General features: G+C 45.8%; 1 protein-coding gene across 1 annotated transcript in view; it reads right to left on the bottom strand.

The window, feature by feature from the left end:
- Window positions 1-18683, bottom strand: part of AVEN (apoptosis and caspase activation inhibitor) — a 542539-nt gene that overhangs the window by 157263 nt on the left and 366593 nt on the right. The gene's annotated exons all lie outside the window — the stretch shown is intronic.

The following is an 18683-nucleotide window of genomic DNA, read 5'->3' as shown; positions in this document are numbered from 1 at the left end:
TCCAGTCCGGTCCGTTCAGTCCGGTCCGTTCAGTCCGGTCCGTTCAGTCTAGTCAAAAAATATAAAAATAAAATGGCCCGTCAGACTTATACCGCAGAAGAGGTGTATGCCCTGCTATGTTCTGACACCGTTCAGTCCGGTCCGTCCAGTCCGGTCCCGTCCTTTCAGTCCGGTCCCGTCCGGTCAGTCCGGTCCGTCCGGTCCCGTCCCGTCCGTCCAGTCAGTCCAGTCAGGTCAGTCAGTCCAGTCAGGTCAGTCAGTCCAGTCAGTCCAGTCAGGTCAGGTCAGGTCGTTCAGTCCGGTCCGTTCAGTCCGGTCCGTCCAGTCCGGTCCGTCCAGTCCGGTCCGTCCAGTCCGGTCCGTCCAGTCCGGTCCGTCCAGTCCGTCCGGTCCGGTCCGTCCAGTCCGGTCCGGTCCCGTCCCGTCCGTCCGGTCCCGTCCGTCCAGTCCGGTCCCGTCCCGTCCGTCCAGTCCGGTCCCGTCCCGTCAGTCCGGTCCCGTCCGGTCCGTTCAGTCCGGTCCGTTCAGTCCGGTCCGTTCAGTCTAGTCAAAAAATATAAAAATAAAATGGCCCGTCAGACTTATACCGCAGAAGAGGTGTATGCCCTGCTATGTTCTGACACCGTTCAGTCCGGTCCCGTCCGGTCAGTCCGGTCCCGTCCGTCCGGTCCCGTCAGTCCAGTCCCGTCAGTCCGGTCCCGTCCCGTCCAGTCCGGTCCCGTCAGTCCGGTCCCGTCCGGTCCGGTCCCGTCCGTCCAGTCCGGTCCCGTCCGTCCAGTCCGGTCCCGTCAGTCCGGTCCCGTCAGTCCGGTCCCGTCCGGTCCGGTCCCGTCCGGTCCCGTCAGTCCGGTCCGGTCCCGTCCGTCCAGTCCGTCCAGTCCGGTCCCGTCCGTCCAGTCCGGTCCCGTCCGTCCAGTCCGGTCCCGTCCGGTCCGTTCAGTCCGGTCCCGTCCGTCCGGTCCCGTCCCGTCCGGTCCGTTCAGTCCGGTCCGTTCAGTCCGGTCCGTTCAGTCCGGTCCGTTCAGTCTAGTCAAAAAATATAAAAATAAAATGGCCCGTCAGACTTATACCGCAGAAGAGGTGTGTGCCCTGCTATGTTCTGACACTGATGACAGCGTAATCTCAGATGGAGATATGGATTATGAGGGCTTTAGTAGCGGAGACACAGAGCTCAGAAATGAGCAGTGATTCTGTTCGATCCTCAAGCCCAAGGACCAGTACAGCAATAGGGGCAAATAGCGCTACTGGAGAAACATCTCCAAATCAGGGAACACTGCCAGTGTACAAGGGGCGATGCCACATGATCTAGCATTTCCCAGATGGGAGGCTTCGGATTCGGCTGCTCCATTCAGCCCTGATTTCAACGCCACTCCTGGTATAAATGTGGAGGTGGAAGATTTTGGACCAATTCATTTTTTTAATTTGTTTTTTACAGACAGCTTGCTAGAGCATATTGTCGTGCAAACAAATTTATATGCATCCCAATTCATAAGCCAGAATCCCCGATGTTACTATGCTAGGGCAAATTTATGGACACCAACTAATGTCCCGGAAATAAAAAAATTTTTAGGACTTACATTTGCCATGGGGCTTGTTAAAAAACCGAGCATTCGATCCTACTGGTCCAACCACCCTGTTCAAGCCACCCCTATGTTTTCAGTCGTTCTGCCTAGGAACCGTTATGAAATGCTCATGCAGTTTTGGCATTTTAACAACAATAGTCAATGCCTGCCCAGAAATGCCCCAGAACATGACAGGTTATATAAAATTAGACCCATCATTGAAAATTTGTCAGAAAAATTCTTAAGGCTCTACACCCCAACACAAAATATTTCTATAGATGAGTCCCTTGTAAAATTCAAAGGAAGACTGCACCTCAAGCAATTTATCCCATCTAAAAGGGCAAGGTTTGGAATAAAGCTCTATAAAATGTGCGAAAGTTCAACCGGATACACATCCGCTTTTCGCATATATGAGGGGAAAGATAGCCAACTAAACCCACCAGGATGCCCTACTTATCTGGGGACATCTGGAAAAATTGTTTGGGAGCTGATAAGTCCATTTTTTCAAAAAGGCTACAATCTATATGTGGACAATTATTACACCAGCATACCCCTATTTAAAAGTCTGGTTGAACACAACATCGGGGCTTGTGGGACCATCCGTAAAAACCGTCAGGGGTTTCCACAACCATTGGTCAACCAAAAGTTTCAAAAGGGGCAGTCAGGGGCTGTATGCAACTGAGAGCTGCTTGCCGTGAAGTATAGGGATAAGAGGGATATTTTTGTCCTCAGCTCGATCCACACAGATGCCACAAGGGCCACTGTAGAACTAGGATCCACCACTCCGAAGCAAAAACCTGTGTCAGTCATTGACTACAACAAACGCATGGGCAGTGTGGACCTTGCAGACCAGGTTCTACAGCCATACCAGGTATCAAGAAAGTCCTATACCTGGTATAAAAAGTTGGTTATTTATTTGTTTCAGGTGGCCACACACAATTCTTTTGTGTTGTACAAAAAAGCAGGAAATTCAGATCCTTTTCTTGATCAAGAAAAGGTAATTGAAAATCTTGTCTTTCAAAGTGTTAGCCCCGCTCATCCATTAGAATCTGAGGATGTGAAAAGACTCACTGAGCGACATTTTATTGCACTTATTCCAGCAACGGAAACAAGAAGGAACCCCCAGAAAAGATGTCGTGTATGTACTAAGAGAGGAGTGAGGCGTGATACCCGCTACTATTGCCCACAATGCCCATCATTGCCAGCCTTATGCGTCACTGACTGCTTTAAAATCTTCCACACAGAACCATGTTTTTAAATTGTAAAAATGTATCCCAATTTGTCATTCAAACATTTGGTTCATTTAGTGAATGACACATTCGAGTAGAGCTCACTTAATTTCCAGGGGGGGTTCTCCAGAATCTAAACTTTCCATTGCGTGCTTGTTTCTGGAAATCATCCATTGAGTTAAAATGGTCACTAAACCCATAGATGAATTCCCAGAGGGGTGTCATTTCCAAAATGGGGTCACTTCAGGGGGGATTCTTTAGCTCTGGTACTCTGAAAAGTGCCAGAACAGCATAATCCCCCCTGAAGTGACCCCATTATGGAAATGACACCTCTGTGGGAATTCATCTATGGGTTTAGTGACCATTTACCTATCTACTTATTTTCCCACCACTAGATTAATTTATACAGAGGAGTAGATTGTAAAATTCGGTCACTTGTTGTGGGTTTCCTCTGTTTAGGCACCTCAGGGGCTCTCCAAATGCAACATGGCGTCCGCTAACCATTCCAGTCAAATTTCCATTCCAAAAGTCAAATGGCGCTCCTTACCTTCCGAGCCATGCCGTGCGCCCAAACAGTGGCTTTGCACCACATATGGGGTATCAGCGTGCTCAGGAGAAATTGCACAACACATTTTGGGGTCCATTTTTTCTGGCTGCCCTTGTGAAAATTAAAAATTTGAGGCTAAAGTAGCAGTTTTGTGTTAAAAATGTGTTTATTTTCACACTTCAACATTATAAAATTCTGTGAAGCCCCTGGGAGTTCAAGGTGCTCACCACACATCTAGATAAGTTCCTTGAGAGGTCTAGTTTCCAAAATGGGGTCACTTGTTGGGGGTTTCCTCTGTTTAGGCACCTCAGGGGCTCTCCAAATGCAACATGGCGTCCGCTATCCATTCCAGTCAAATTTCCATTCCAAAAGTCAAATGGCGCTCCTTACCTTCCGAGCCATGCCGTGCGCCTAAACAGTGGCTTTGCACCACATATGGTGTATCAGCGTGCTCAGGAGAAATGGCACAACACATTTTGGGGTCCATTTTTTCTGGCTGCCCTTGTGAAAATTAAAAATTTGAGGCTAAAGTAGCAGTTTTGTGTTAAAAAGTTAAATGTTCATTGTTTTCTTCCACATTCCAAAAATTCCTGTGAAGCACCTGAAGGGTTAATAAACTTCTTGAATGTGGTTTTGAGCACCTTGAGGGGTGCAGTTTTTAGAATGGTATCACTTTTGGGTATTTTCTGTCATAAAGGCTCCTCAAAGTCACTTCAAATAAGATGTGGTCCCTAAAAAAATGTTTTTGTAAATTTTGTTGTAAAAATGAGAAATCGCTGGTCAACTTTTAACCCTTATAGCTTCCTAACAAAAAATAATTTTGGTTCCAAAATTGTGCTGATGTGAAGTAGACATGTGGGAAATGTTATTTATTAACTATTTTGTGTGACATATCTCTCTGATTAAAGGGCATGAAAATTCAAAGTTTGAAAATTGCAAAATTTTCACCAAATTTCCGATTTTTTCACAAATAAACGCAAGTGATATCGAAGAAATTTTACCACTATCATGAAGTACAATATGTCACACAAAAAACAATCTCAGAATCAGGAGAATCCGTTGAAGCGTTCCAGAGTAATTACCTCATAAAGTGACAGTGGTCAGAATTGAAAAAATTGGCCCGGTCACGAAGGTAAAAACAGGCTCTGGTGCGAAGTGGTTAAAGGGACCGGTAGGCCAATTCATACTGCCTGGAAGCATGAAATCTGGACAAGATTCCTCATTACAGAAAACTATGTTTTACACCGAAACATTGCCAGTTACAGGGAGGAGAGTCCGCTGGGTGACTCCACCGGCTTCTCTCTGACTGGCTTGACCCAATTGACAGGTCTCAATTCCTATATGAAAATAAGGGGATACTTGTCAATCAAGCTAAGCGGGGAGAACCAAAACAGCCTGTCGAGAACTCATGCAGCCATAAGTTCAGGAATCATGAAATGTCCAACAAATCCTCTTCAGGCTGAGTTCACACGTGATGGCCTTTGTGAGATTTTTGATACCAGAAAACTGCAACGTTTTTGTTGCGGATTTGGAAAATCATGCAACCTTAAAGGGATCAGCCAGGATTTTTTTTAAATTGCTCTTAAAGCAGGGTTTCATCAGTCATGGAGCTTAGCAGTCTTTTGCTATACATACTGGGATTTCCACTGAGGACAGTGGTCACCCACACATGGTCAGCATATCATCACTGCAGGACAGTGAACAAAGATCAGTGCGGGTACTGGGGGATTTACCTGTTGAGTAGAAGTTGTTTTTTTTCCATTCTCTGGTTTAAAGTGTTATTACCAGCATTGGAAGTTACTACCTTTCCATGGGATCTGTGGGGGAAGGGCGACTGTTGGGAATCCCGAGAACGGGGCTCAAAAATGAGGTGGCACTGCTCCATCATTGTCCATGGTCATGCCCGAGACAGCCTAGTATACTGCTCAGTAAAATATTAATCACGAGCCATGGCGTGCATGCACAGCTACCGCTTTATTCCTAAGGGGCATTAGTGGGGGCTTGCTGTATATAGGTGATAACTTTCAATGTTGGAAATAAATAACCCTTTAAAGCAATTTTTTAAAATCCTGCACAACTCCTTTAATTTCTCTTAGTACAACAAAACATTTATAAAAGTAATAAAAACTGCTAAGAGAAAGCTGATCCATGGCCACATCATTAAGCTGATCAAATGGATTCCAGTAATTGTGTTACACACCTGTCCCAGGTATCTGGGGCTCAATTTCCTTCTCCTGCCCTCTGCTGTGCTCCACATCGGATTTTGCAAGTTGCACAGAGTATCAATGACATCATCTCCCTAGACCCATTTAGACACTTGTGTCTTGGGATTGAGAATCTAGACCTCTATGCACAGAGGGTGGAGCACACCAAACATACTGTGCTTTAACTTGCTTCAGTCATTGCTGGGTTCCACTTCATCTGTCCTCCTGCTCCTGAGATACCAGAGTTTGCCAAGTCCTCGCTGCCCATGTGCCTTCCTGCATCAACACTCTGAGTCCATGTGCCCACACAGACTTGAGGCTTAGAGGATCCACCTCACCTGTTGAGCCTAACATACTGGTTCAAAACAAAAAGCCACCAATATATTACTTCTGGCAACCCTTTTCCAATATATAATTTGTTACTGAGCCGGTAGAGTACACACTGAACCATGCTGATTCACTGACTATAATCTATGCAGATGTCCAAGTCTCTAGTAGATTTTCAACTGGTGGCATTATTATGGAGACTGTCCTAAGAAACCCTAAAGCTAATATCCAGTTAATAAACCTGAGCCATTTCATTGCCTCCTTTGGGGAAAGTGATCTGGATGTAAAGCAAATTCTACATAGATATAAATTACCTGAGAGCACATGGCCAAACACTCTGTGGAGACTTTGTCCTTACTTTGTACGTCAGAAACCCTTCATTAAAATAACAACGCCTACGTAATTCCATAATCTCTTGCAGCTAATGGGCCATTAAATAACTAGATACAAACCCACTCTTTAACAGCTATACAAATAGCAATACTCTTCTAGTATCATAACATTAGGATGCCATTATAAACCTATTCACAGTGGTCCATCAAGGAGAGACCGTATACTGTTGCTTCTATGTTTTATTTTTAACTAAGGAAAGACACTGATGGTATATCACTAGGAAGCCAATTGTAACTCTTCTCTCATCTAAAAAATCGTCTAAGCTGAATCAAATCATTACAGAAATGTCAGCAGTAGTACCATTTGTATCAGCTACACTTTGAAGATTAATCCTCCTCTCCCCTCATTTCTTTCCACTTCTCTCATCTACAAATCCCTTCATTGGCTTCCAATTCTCCAACGAATCCAGTTCAAACTACTAACACTGACCTACAAAGCCAGCCATATCCTGTCACCTCAGTATATTTCTGAACTAATCTCTCAATACCTTCCCACATGTGATCTCCAGTTCTTCCAAGACTTCCTTCTCTCGTCCACACTCATATGTTCCAAGACTTCTCCCGAGAATCCCCTGTCCTCTTGAATTCAGTGCCCCAACATGTTCAATTAACCACCACATTCTGAACTTTCAAACGGAACTTGAAAACCCATCTCTTCAAGAAAGCTTACAGCCTGCAATGACCCTGCTGCCACCTTACCACCACCAACCTACTGTCTCCTTACCCACTATACTGTAGACTATAAGCCTGCAAGGGCAGTGCCCTCTCCCCCTTTGTTCTAGTCTACCATTGTTTTAGTTTGTTCATTGTAATTTTTATCTTGTATGTAAAGCCCCATGTACAGCACCATGGAATCAATGGTGCTCTAAAAATAATTAATAATAATAATAATAAACACAAAATATTCATATGCATGATCAGTGTAACGCAATTCTTAGCCTACTGGAAAGGTACACCTCAAAGAGTACCTATCTTTTTTTTTTTTTAAAAACACCACTCCAGCAGTGAGGAGGTTTCAGCGCTGGAGTGGTGCTTTAAATGTAAACTCCTGTTCCCCGTTCTTATACTTACCTTCTACAGACGCCGTTCCAGTCCCGTAATTTCTGACTGGCGGAAGTCAGAATTTATTTTCGCCGGGGACCGACAGGAGTGATGCTGAAAGGCAGTGGCAGGTGAGTATGGGGCAGGAGAATTACATTTAAAGCAACACTCCAGTGGTGCAATTAAATAAATGCTGGAGTGGTGCTTTAAATATGTTCTTCCTTTGTTACAGGCGCTGCAGTCCCTGAGCACGTGCACAGGCTTATAGGCTTTCTATTGAGCATTGATGACGCTCTCTGCGTGCCCTTATGCAGGAGCTTAGTGCCATTGCCTGCTGAGCATCACAATTTAGAGCAATTTTTGAGCAATCAGTGGGGGTCTTAAAACCCAGGTCCCATCAATCTGTATAAATTAATAAACCAGATTATTTAAAAAAAAAAAAAAGTTCAATATCATTTCTATATAAAACACTCTAGGTTGAGAACAGATATAGTAAACCAAATTGCAATTTGCTCTGCAATACAATTCTAGCTACCCTGCAGGTTCAGGAAACCGATGAATTGCAAACTAACTGCAGGATCAAACGACCCAGAGTGTGCAGTCTATTACCACAGAGGCACATAGGTCAGTGTAGGAGCTCAAGACACAAAGTAGGATCCACATGCAATGGTGCAGGCACATAGTTCTCCAACAAGTAATTAGAAAGTTCTCTCACAACTCTCCTTGTGTAAGGTCATTGAACACTAGCGGGTCCAAATAAACAGAATCTATTATCCCAGTGGGGAAGTTACAAATATTAGTCGTGCACACTCATGTCCACATCTCCTTGAAAGGGAAATCAATTGAATTGATTTTGTCAAAATGCATGTACATTGGGTGAATTCATTATGCTGTAATCAAATCCCATTTTCCTTGATCTGCAAGCTGACATATTCTAATGGGGTACAGGATCGAGTCCATTCAGCAGTTTTATATCCTTCTATGCCCTCAATGTTACAGGATGACTTTAGCACACAACAATGTCATAAACTGGAATTTGCAGGATCAAATAAAGGTGAAAGGTAAATGATAGGGACAGGTGAGTAGAAAGAATAGAAAACCAGCACCATTCAATCAAGCAGTTCAATGAGCGTCAGTCCACAGATGGCCAGAGATTGCAATCAGCAGGTGATCAGCCCAAAAGAGAGAGAAGTCTTGAAATACTTTGTAAGGCTATGTGCCCACGATGCTGAAATGAAGCAGAAAATTTCTGCTTCATTTCTGCATCTCCTTGCCCGGAAAAACGCGTGCGGAATTTGACACGAGTTTTTCGCGCATTTTGCACATGCGGAATTGCCTTGCGTTTTCTAATGCATTGTAGATGGCAATTCCGCATGCATAAACGCACAAGTAATGGACATGCTGCGGGATTTTTGAGCGCATCAAAAACGCTGCGGAAAAATCCGGAGCATGGGCATTGAAAGTGCGGAATTCCATTGGGGACCATGGGGGATGGATTACCAAGCGTTTTCGCTGCAAAAATTCCGCAGCATAAACACTTGAAAAACGCATTGTGGGCACGGACCCTAAGAAGTCAAAAGGCGGCACTCCAGCAAGCGATTTCAATTGAAGAACCTTTATTTCTTATTCACACATTAAAACCTGGAGTGGTCTTAATGATAAAGTGGAAATGACTATGTTTTCATAATGTATTATATGTGTTTTTAATTGTTGATGTTTTGTGGATGTGACGTGGGGAGTAGAGGTGTGTTTTCTATTTAAGAGCCATCCCTCCACGTATAGTGTAGCATCGGCGTCTCTGCCCCCTGCCAGGCAGAGACGCCGTCCCCCCTACCGCCGCGGTCCAGCTCCGGCGTCTTCCGGCCTCCCTGCTGCTGGTGCACGCAGCTTCCCTGGCACTGTGCTTAGGGCGCGTGTGCTCCGTCCCTCTTAAAGGGGCCGCACGTGCCGTCCTAAAGAGTCCCTGGCCAATGGCCGGAGGACTTTCTCTATAAAAGGCACCTCCTCCAATATGGAGGTGCCCGTGCAAGGTTGTTGCTCTGTTATACTTACTTTGCTTCAGCCCTCAGGTCCTCTGCAAGTCAGTCCTGTCCGCCAGTCTGTTCTTCAGTCCAGTCCGCCAGTCTGACTACTTTCCAGCTCGACAGTCTGCCTACAGTCCAGTCCACCAGTCTGTCTATGGGCTCCGCCCGCCTGCTTACCTGGAAGCACCTGCCTCTACCTGCCGTGCCCGCTTGCCTGGAAGCACCTGTTACCAGCCATGCCCGCTTGCCTACCTGGAGCACCTGTCTGGCTATCAGCCGAATCAGCCTGCCTGACTACCTGGACCACCCGTCAGCCTGTCTGCCGTGCTCTTCTGCTGTACCAGTCGGTTCCTGCCTTCTGACCCGTGGGAGTCTCCTGCTCTCATACAAGGTCTTTCCCAGAGTGGCACCTGTCCCTCTGCTCGGTCCCTCCCTGGTTCACGGAGTCGACTGAGCAGCCGTGCGACCTTGGTCAGGCCGAGTAGATACTTAGTCACGCCCCTCTGGTCCCTCCTTGCACCACAGCACAGAGGTTCCACCACCCGGATCCGTAACATATAGTTTGTATTTAAACCCGTTGAAGTACCAGCTGGAGTTGCGCCTTTTGTCTACTTACAAAGTAAATGATAGGGAGTCTTCTTACATAGGACTGCAGGCACACAGGGTCAGGGTTAAGGGTGTATGATCTGTGCAGTCACGCAGGGTGCATCTCATTGCTAAAGGGGGCACAGCTGGCCCTGATTGCTTAGGCATCTGAAACTTACGCATCCAATCTCACAGCAGGTGTCTAAATTTACGGAAAGGAAGATGAACAGAATGGTGCTACATCCCAACTTTACAGATTGTGTTAATTATACAACTATCTAGCAGTGTTATGTGTACAATTAAAGAGAAGGTGTCATCAGAAAATTATCTATTGTTTAAATCAGGTTTGTGCTACAAAATGTATACGGTTTTTTGGCAATTTTTTTTCTTATACTCAGTATTAAAAAAAAAAAATACAATTTTCACACTGGCCACAAGAGCTTTTTTAGACTCTATACATGTGTTGTTTCCTGAAGCAACAGGAAGTTATAGTCCCAATGGTCAGACCCCGACCCTATCTTGTATTGAGGCATCTAATGAGCGTGTAAAGTCATTGTGAGGGGAGGGGGAGCAGGGTCAGCTGCGACATCACCTATTATGATTGGTGGATCCTGTGTTATCAGCTGTGTATAGAGGTGTTACATGTCATTGTTACCCTGCCTGTGATAAGGAAAACTGCTGTAAGCTCTTTCTGAAAGGACAGGAATCATGAGTCTACAAAACCCCAGTGGTCAGTGAAAAAATTGCAAGATGACTAAATACATTTAGGCTGTATGCCCACGATGCGTTTTTAATGCATTTCCGCAGCGTTTTTGCAGCAGCGGAAAAGCTGCGGAAACGCATTAAAAACGCATGGTAGAAGGGGAGCAATGATAATCCGCATATGCTGTGCACATACTGCGGAAATTTCCGCTGCGGATTATCATTGCGGAAAAAAACGCAGCAATACCAATTATTTTGCGGAAATGCTGCGTTTTCGCCGCCAATGACTTGCATTAGAACGCGCCAATTCCGCAAGACTGCACCTGTACTTGAGTAATTGGCGCGTTCTAATGTGCGGATGGTACCCGGGTGTAGAGGAGAGGAGAGTCTCATCCACACCCAGGTACTATTAAAAAATCTGTAAAAAAAGAATAAAATAAAATAAAAAATAAATGTATACTTACCTTCCGGCGGCCCGCGCTGCGCTCCTACTTGCTTCCCGGCACTTCACAGTGGATTGAAGGACCTGCGCTGACGTCAGAGTCATGTGACGGGTCACGCGACGCTGATGTCGGCAGTTCTTTCAATTCACCGGTGCCGGCAGCCGGGACCGAGCGAAACAAGCCAGCGCGGGCAATCGGATGGTAAGTATATATTTATCTTTTTATTTTTAACCACTCTCTCGGTCACCGTATATAAATCCATGCCGTTTGCATGGATATTATATAGTGTGACCTAGTTGTCACAAGCACTTTCCAAGTGATGCTAATCGCTTGGAAAGCGCTTGTCAATCCGCATGCGGAAATGTCAGTGAATAACGCTCCATTTCCGCATGTCCCTGGCAGGAAAACGCATGTACAATCCGCATGTACAATCCGCATGCGTTTTTTTCTGCCAGGGAGATGCAGAAACTATCAGGAAAAAATCCTGAGCATTTCTGCATCGTGGGCACATAGTCTAACACAAGAACCTGACATAAAAATGGGTCATTTTCTATTGGTAGCTGATGTTATTTGTACACTTTGTAACTACACTGCTCAAAAAATAAAGGGAACACTTAAACAACAGAATATAACTCCAAGTAAATCAAACTTCTGTGAAATCAAACTGTCCACAGAGGAAGCAACACTGATTGACAATCAATTTCACATGCTGCTGTGCAAATGGAATAGACAATAAATGGAAATTATTGGCAATTATCAAGACCCACTCAATAAAGGAGTGGTTCTGCAGGTGAGGACCACAGACCACATCTCAGTACCAATGCTTTCTGGCTGATGTTTTGGTCACTTTTGAAGTTGGTTGTGCTTTCACACTCGTGGTAGCATGAGACGGACTCTACAACCCACAGAAGTTGCTCAGGTAGTGCAGCTCATCCAGGATGGCACATCAATGCGCGCTGTGGCAAGAAGGTTTGCTGTGTCTGTCAGCGTAGTGTCCAGAGGTTGGAGGCGCTACCAGGAGACAGGCCAGTACACCAGGAGACATGGAGAGGGCCGTAGGAGGGCAACAATCCAGCAGCAGGACCGCTACCTCCGCCTTTGTGCAAGGAGGAACAGGAGTAACACTGCCAGAGCCCTGCAAAATGACCTCCAGCAGGCCACAAATGTGCATGTGTCTGCACAAACGGTTAGAAACCGACTCTATGAGGGTGGTATGAGGGCCCGACGTCCACAGATGGGGGCTGTGCTCACAGCCCAACACCGTGCAGGACGCTTGGCATTTGCCACAGAACACCAGGATTGGCAAAGTCACCACTGTCGCCCTGTGCTCTTCACAGATAAAAGCAGGTTCACACTGAGCACATGTGACAGACGTGACAGAGTCTGGAGATGCTGTGGAGAGCGATCTGCTGCCTGCAACATCCTTCAGCATGACCGGTTTGGCAGTGGGTCAGTAATGGTGTGGGGTGGCATTTCTTTGGAGGGTCGCACAGCCCTCCATGTGCTCGCCAGAGGTAGCCTGACTGCCATTAGGTACCGAGATGAGATCCTCAGACCCCTTGTGAGACCATATGCAGGTGCGGTTGGTCCTGGGTTCCTCCTAATGCAGGACAATGCCAGACCTCATGTGGCTGGAGTGTGTCAGCAGTTCCTGCAAAATGAAGGCAGTGAAGCTATGGACTGGCCGCCCGTTCCCCAGACCTGAATCCGATTGAGCACATCTGGGACATCATGTCTCGCTCCATCCACCAACGTCCCCTTGCACCACAGACCGTCCAAGAGTTGGTGGATGCTTTAGTCCAGGTTTGGGAGGAGATCCCACAGGAGACCATAAGCAACCTCATCAGGAGCATGCCCAGGCGTTGTAGGGAGGTCATACAGGCACGTGGAGGCCACACACAATACTCAGCCTCATTTTGACTTGTTTTAACGACATTACATCAAAGTTGGATCAGCCTGTAGTGTGTTTTTCCACTTTAATTTTGGGGGTGACTCCAAATCCAGGCCTCCATTGGTTAATAAGTTTGATTTCCATTGATGATTTTTGTGTGATTTTGTTGTCAGCACATTCAACTTTGTACAGAACAAAGTATTCAATGAGAATATTTCATTCATTCAGATCTAGGATGTGTTATTTGAGCGTTCCCTTTATTTTTTTTGAGCAGTGTATATTATTTTAGTACAATGTGGTATATCATAAGTAGGGGGTCAATAGGAGTTTCTGCACGGGCACAATCCTCCATAAGGCCGATCTGGCCAGCAGGTGACCACTGCACTTGGTACAACATATCATCACTGCTGTAAACAGTAACCAGCTAGGAACCAGAGGGGCATCCATGTACATGATCATTATTTTTGTTATTTTAGACTACATACAGCAGAGCTTGTATTTCACAGGTTCCCAAGACCAATGGAAGACTTGCTTCAACTTTTGGAAGAGGACCCACAGTTGATAAACAACTAAAATGAAATATTTCCGGGTAGTGCTGAATTCATAAAAGATAAAACGTATGATAGAAATGGTTCTGTCTCTTATGGGCTTTATAACCTGTGCTTATGTGCGCTTGACAGAATAGAAGAAAAAGATTACACCGAGATGTTATCGCAGATTCACTCAATGTGTGCAGCAAATTCTCATTTTATACATTACAAAAAAATCTCAGTGACAATGGCGTGACATCGGCATCGGGTAAAGAACAATTGATTCATCAAGTAAAACACAGCAAAGGTGAAAATGTTAAGTTATTTCTCCTAATACACTGATAAAAATTGAATAAAAGGACTAAACAGAGAAATATTTAATCATACAGTCCTCATCCTCTTTCTGAAGACCATAACCTGAGTTATTCTGCCGTTAAAATCCCTACAGATTCATTGTAATAGAGAGAAATGGATACTTTGTGCACATTTTATATTCATTCAGTTATATATTCATTAAACTATTTTAGTCAGAGTTTTGGTGACTGTAATAAATTTATTTTCTTTCATATCTGGGTCCATCAAAAGTTTAACAATTTGCTGCAAACAAACTTTTTTTTTAAGAAGTCATTACAGCATTATTTGGGGAGTTGGGGTCTGTCTACTATTCAACTTGGAACCTTTGTCAGCAGGGCCAGCGTCCGCACCCGGGCAAGTGCCGGGGCCATGGACCATCAGGGGTGACAAATCGTCACTGGGGCACGGCCCGCCTCCCGGCCATCTTTGCAGGGCTGCAGGCGCTGTTTGATTGCTTTAAATTTACCAGACATGGCTGCGCAGTGGGCTGTGCGGCTGTGTCTGCTAGTAATGACACGGCAGGGGCGACACTGCGCCTTTAATTTTGCTTGTGGGTTGGCCCTGCCGCGTCATTACTACCAGACACAGCCGCAGAGCATGCGGCCATGTCTGGTAAATTGACAGCAATCAAACAGCGCCAGAGGTCCTGCACAGATGCTGGGGGGAGCGGGCTGGGCCCCGACGGCGAGTGGGCCCCCCTGATGGTCCAGGGCAATGTCTGTGATGGCCATCAAACATGCGCCGGCGGCCGTGCACAGCCACATGCCTGAGGAGCGTGACGGGATACAGGCCGGGGGCAGGTGAGCAAGGCTTGTTGCCAGCTTATTCAATCCCCATATTAATAATATTTGTAATGTGTTTGTGTGTATGATGCGAATGTCTGTGTATGTCAGTGTGTATGACTGTGTATATATATTTATGTCTGTTTTGTGCGCGCATGTCTGCCTACTGTGTGTGCGTGCGCGCATGTCTGCGTACTGTGTGCGTGCGCGCATGTCTGCGTACTGTGTGCGTGCGCGCATGTCTGCGTACTGTGTGCGTGCGCGCATGTCTGCGTACCGTGTACATATCTGCGTACCGTGTACATATCTGCGTACCGTGTGCGCATGCACGTCTCCATACCGTGTGCACGTGAATGTCTGCGTACCATGTCTGCGTACCGTGTGCATGTCTGCGTACCGTGTGCGTGCGCATGTCTGCGTACCATGTGCGCGCGCATGTCTGCGTACCATGTGCGCGCGCATGTCTGCGTACCATGTGCGCACGCATGTCTGCGTACCATGTGCGCGCGCATGTCTGCGTACCATGTGCGCGTGAATGTCTGCGTACCATGTGCGCGTGAATGTCTGCGTACCATGTGCGCGTGAATGTCTGCGTCCCATGTGCGCGTGAATGTCTGCGCACCATGTGCGCGTGAATGTCTGCGCACCATGTGCGCTTGCATGTCTGCGTACCATGTGCGCTTGCATGTCTGCGTACCGCATGAGTGCGCATGTGTACGTACCGTGTGCGCGTGCATGTCTTCGTACCGTGTGAATGCGCATGTCTACGTACCGTGTGCATGTCTGCGTACCATGTGCGCATGTATATCTGCATACCATGTGCGTGTGCATGTCTGCGTACCGTGTGTGTGCGCATGTCTACGTACTTTGCGCGTGTGTGATGCTCCCATGCATCTGCCGATGCATCTCCCTCCATACATCTCGCTTCCATGTGCACCACTTCTCTGACTTCTACAGTAAAATGTCAATAAGATGCTGTAGCGGATAAGAGACTCATTACCTCCCTGTATTCTCACACTTCTACTTAGTCTGTTATAAGACATGATAAAAATGGACAGATTATTATCACTTCTAGAGATTGTGGTGACAAAAAAAAAAGCATTTTTGGCGTTTTGAATTATTTTCTATTTATGGTGTTTACTGATCGGGTTAAATATTTTTATATTTTACCTTTTTTATTATCTTTATTTTTAATGGGGGAAAAAGTGGGGTCACTTGAACTTTTATGCTTTTTTTCTTTTATTTTACTCTTCGGGAACATGAGTCTAAGATTGTCTGATCACTAGTACTACGGTTATACAGCAATTCCATAGTATTGCTGCATATAGCAAAAATCCCAGTCTCCTATGAAGTCAGGCCACAGGCTGGGTTTCAAAGGAGCTCCAGTGATGACAGGCACGGATGTCTTCAACAGTGGCAAAACTAGTCTGATGGGCATTGATGCAAGATCTGGACCAGTTCCCCCATCCCCAATAAACAGTTGTGCTCAAAAGTTTACATACCTCGGCAGAATTTTTCCTTTCTTGGCCAAGTATATGGCCCCGCTGTTGCTCCATACACAGAAAAAACAAACAAACAATAAACGCTCCTACTCACCTTCCCAGCGCTTCCACACCGTGCGGCGTCGGCTTCTGAAGTTGGCAGCTGATTTCAGCGTGTGACAGCATCGCATCCAGCTGAAGTAGGGCCTGGCGTTGACAGCCCCTCACCTGCCGGGCCTGGCACACCCATACACCTGATGCCAACTTGTACTGTGCATACACAGCAGATGTCGGTAAGGTGTTAATACCCTTTCTAACAAGCCCTTCGTACTGTGTACTGTATATCTGATTACACTATGAGGCAAAAAACAATGCTATAAATCCATTTGCAATATGCTAATTAGTGTCAGATTAGTTGAAGGGGCGTTTGTTTCCCCAGACTAGTCGTCCCATTAATCATGTTATCACGACCCTGAAGTCAAGAAAACATGATTTGCAAGAGCTGGTATCACCGCTGGCTCTTTACAAATATCGCGCATGCGCGCAACTTTCATCCTTTCATATTAGTGTACAATGAAGCCGGGTGTACATTCCCCAGCTTTATAGGCGCACTGCACATGTTTGGGGAGCGCAGCGGTGCATACAGTGTCCTCCTTTAGGGTAATGTCTTTGGTGGACAGGAGATTCCATTATCACAATGTGCGTCCCAGGCATGCGCAGCACGCCTATAACGCCAGGGAACATGCAAGCCGCTTCACTGCACACTGACATAAAAGAACGAAAGTCGCGCAAGTGCCAGATCTGCAAGGAGCAGGCCGTGACACCAGTTTTTGCAAATCATACTCACAGGGGTGGTATAACATGATTAGTGGGACGACTAGTCTGGGAAAACCAATGCAATTTTGTCTAGTCTGACGCGAATTACGGTAGCATATCGCAAATAAATTTAGTGTGATCAAATATACAGTACAAAGGGCTTGTTAGAAAGGTATTTACATAAAAATAAATACATAGTGGCGGTCTAACAAGACCTATACCATAGTGTTTGGTAATGGCAACTCTCTGTACCAGCATTTGTGTATTGCATGTCATCAGTCCATGCACTGAATAGCCTCTGTCTGTACTGTGCACATACTGGCTGGCGACCAGTTCATGTAGTGCTATGTACTTATCCTATATAGTATATCAAGGCTGTATTATACAATATTTGTACATTTTACCTTTTGTGTCTCCCCTATTTCCTCATAGACTGTAAGCTTGAGAGCAGGGCCCTCACTCCAATATCTGAGTAAGGGTATGTGCACACGATGCAGAAATGAAGCAGAAAATTTCTGCATCATTTCTGCATCTCCCTGGCAGAAAAAACGCATGCAGATTGTGCATGCGTTTTTCCTGCAGAATACATGCGGATCCACATGCAGATTGACATGCGTTTCCGCATGCAGATTGACAAGCGCTTTCCAGGCGATTTTAGCATCACCTGGAAAGTGCTTGACAACTAGGTCACACTGTATAAATCCATGCTAACAGCATGGATTTATATAGTGTGACCCGAGAGAGTGTATATACTTACCTCTGATGGCCCGCGCTGTCCTGCTTTACAAAGTTCCCGGCTGCCAGCAACTTTGAATTGAAAGACCTGCCGACGTCAGCGTCACGTGACCCGTCACATGACTCTGACGTCACCGCAGGTCCTACAACTCACTGCAAGTGCCGGGAACCAAGCGGGAGCGCTGCGCGGGCCGACAGAAGGTAAGAATACATTTATTTTATTCTTTTTTTACAGCTTTTTTAATGGTACCTGGGTGTGGATGAGACTCTCCTCTCCTCCACACCCGGGTACCATCCGCATATTAGAACGCGCCAATAACGCAAGTACAAATGCTGTCTTGCGGAATTGGCGCGTTCTAATGCAAGTCAATGGCGGCGAAGTCGCCGCTTTTCCGCAAAATTAATTGACATGCTGCGGATTTTTGACCGCAGCGTTAACGCTGCGGAAAAATCCGCATCATGGGCACAGCACATGCGGATTTCCATTGGGGAACATTGCTTCCCTTCTACCATGCGTTTTTCATGCGTTTCCGCGGCGTTTACGCAACTGCAAAAACGCCGCGGAAACGCATGAAATACGCATCGTGTGAACTCAGCCTTAGTCTGTTCAACCCCCCCTCCAAAATTGTAAAGTGCTGCGGAATATGTTGGCGCTATAAAAAATAAAAATTATTATATTATTATTATTATTTCCAACTGTCAAAAATGGAGGTTCACTGTCATTATACTCACATTGCAAAATGAAATAATTACTCAAATTGCCTACAAGAAAAAAAATCTGATGGCTTACGCTACGTTTGCGTATGATCCAGTATATTTCTATACCCCATTGACTGTAAGTATGATTGTGTGTGAAGATCAATGTGTCAGGTTCCACTGAAGGAACAAGCAGTTGTTGAAGGTTTTACATCTTACAAGAATGATTATTTACACCGTAGCAATGGCAAGTGACCTTATACAATGCCCTGCTGCATCCAAGGTTCTGTTCACACGTCGGCTGAAAATTCTACATCTATTTCTACACCTGAAATCCCAAGG

The sequence above is a fragment of the Phyllobates terribilis genome, unplaced genomic scaffold (genome assembly GCF_046119375.1).
Source record: "Phyllobates terribilis strain yellow unplaced genomic scaffold, ASM4611937v1 Scaffold_7__3_contigs__length_470593459, whole genome shotgun sequence".
Taxonomy (NCBI): domain Eukaryota; kingdom Metazoa; phylum Chordata; class Amphibia; order Anura; family Dendrobatidae; genus Phyllobates; species Phyllobates terribilis.
This window is presented reverse-complemented; position numbering and strand designations above follow the sequence as displayed.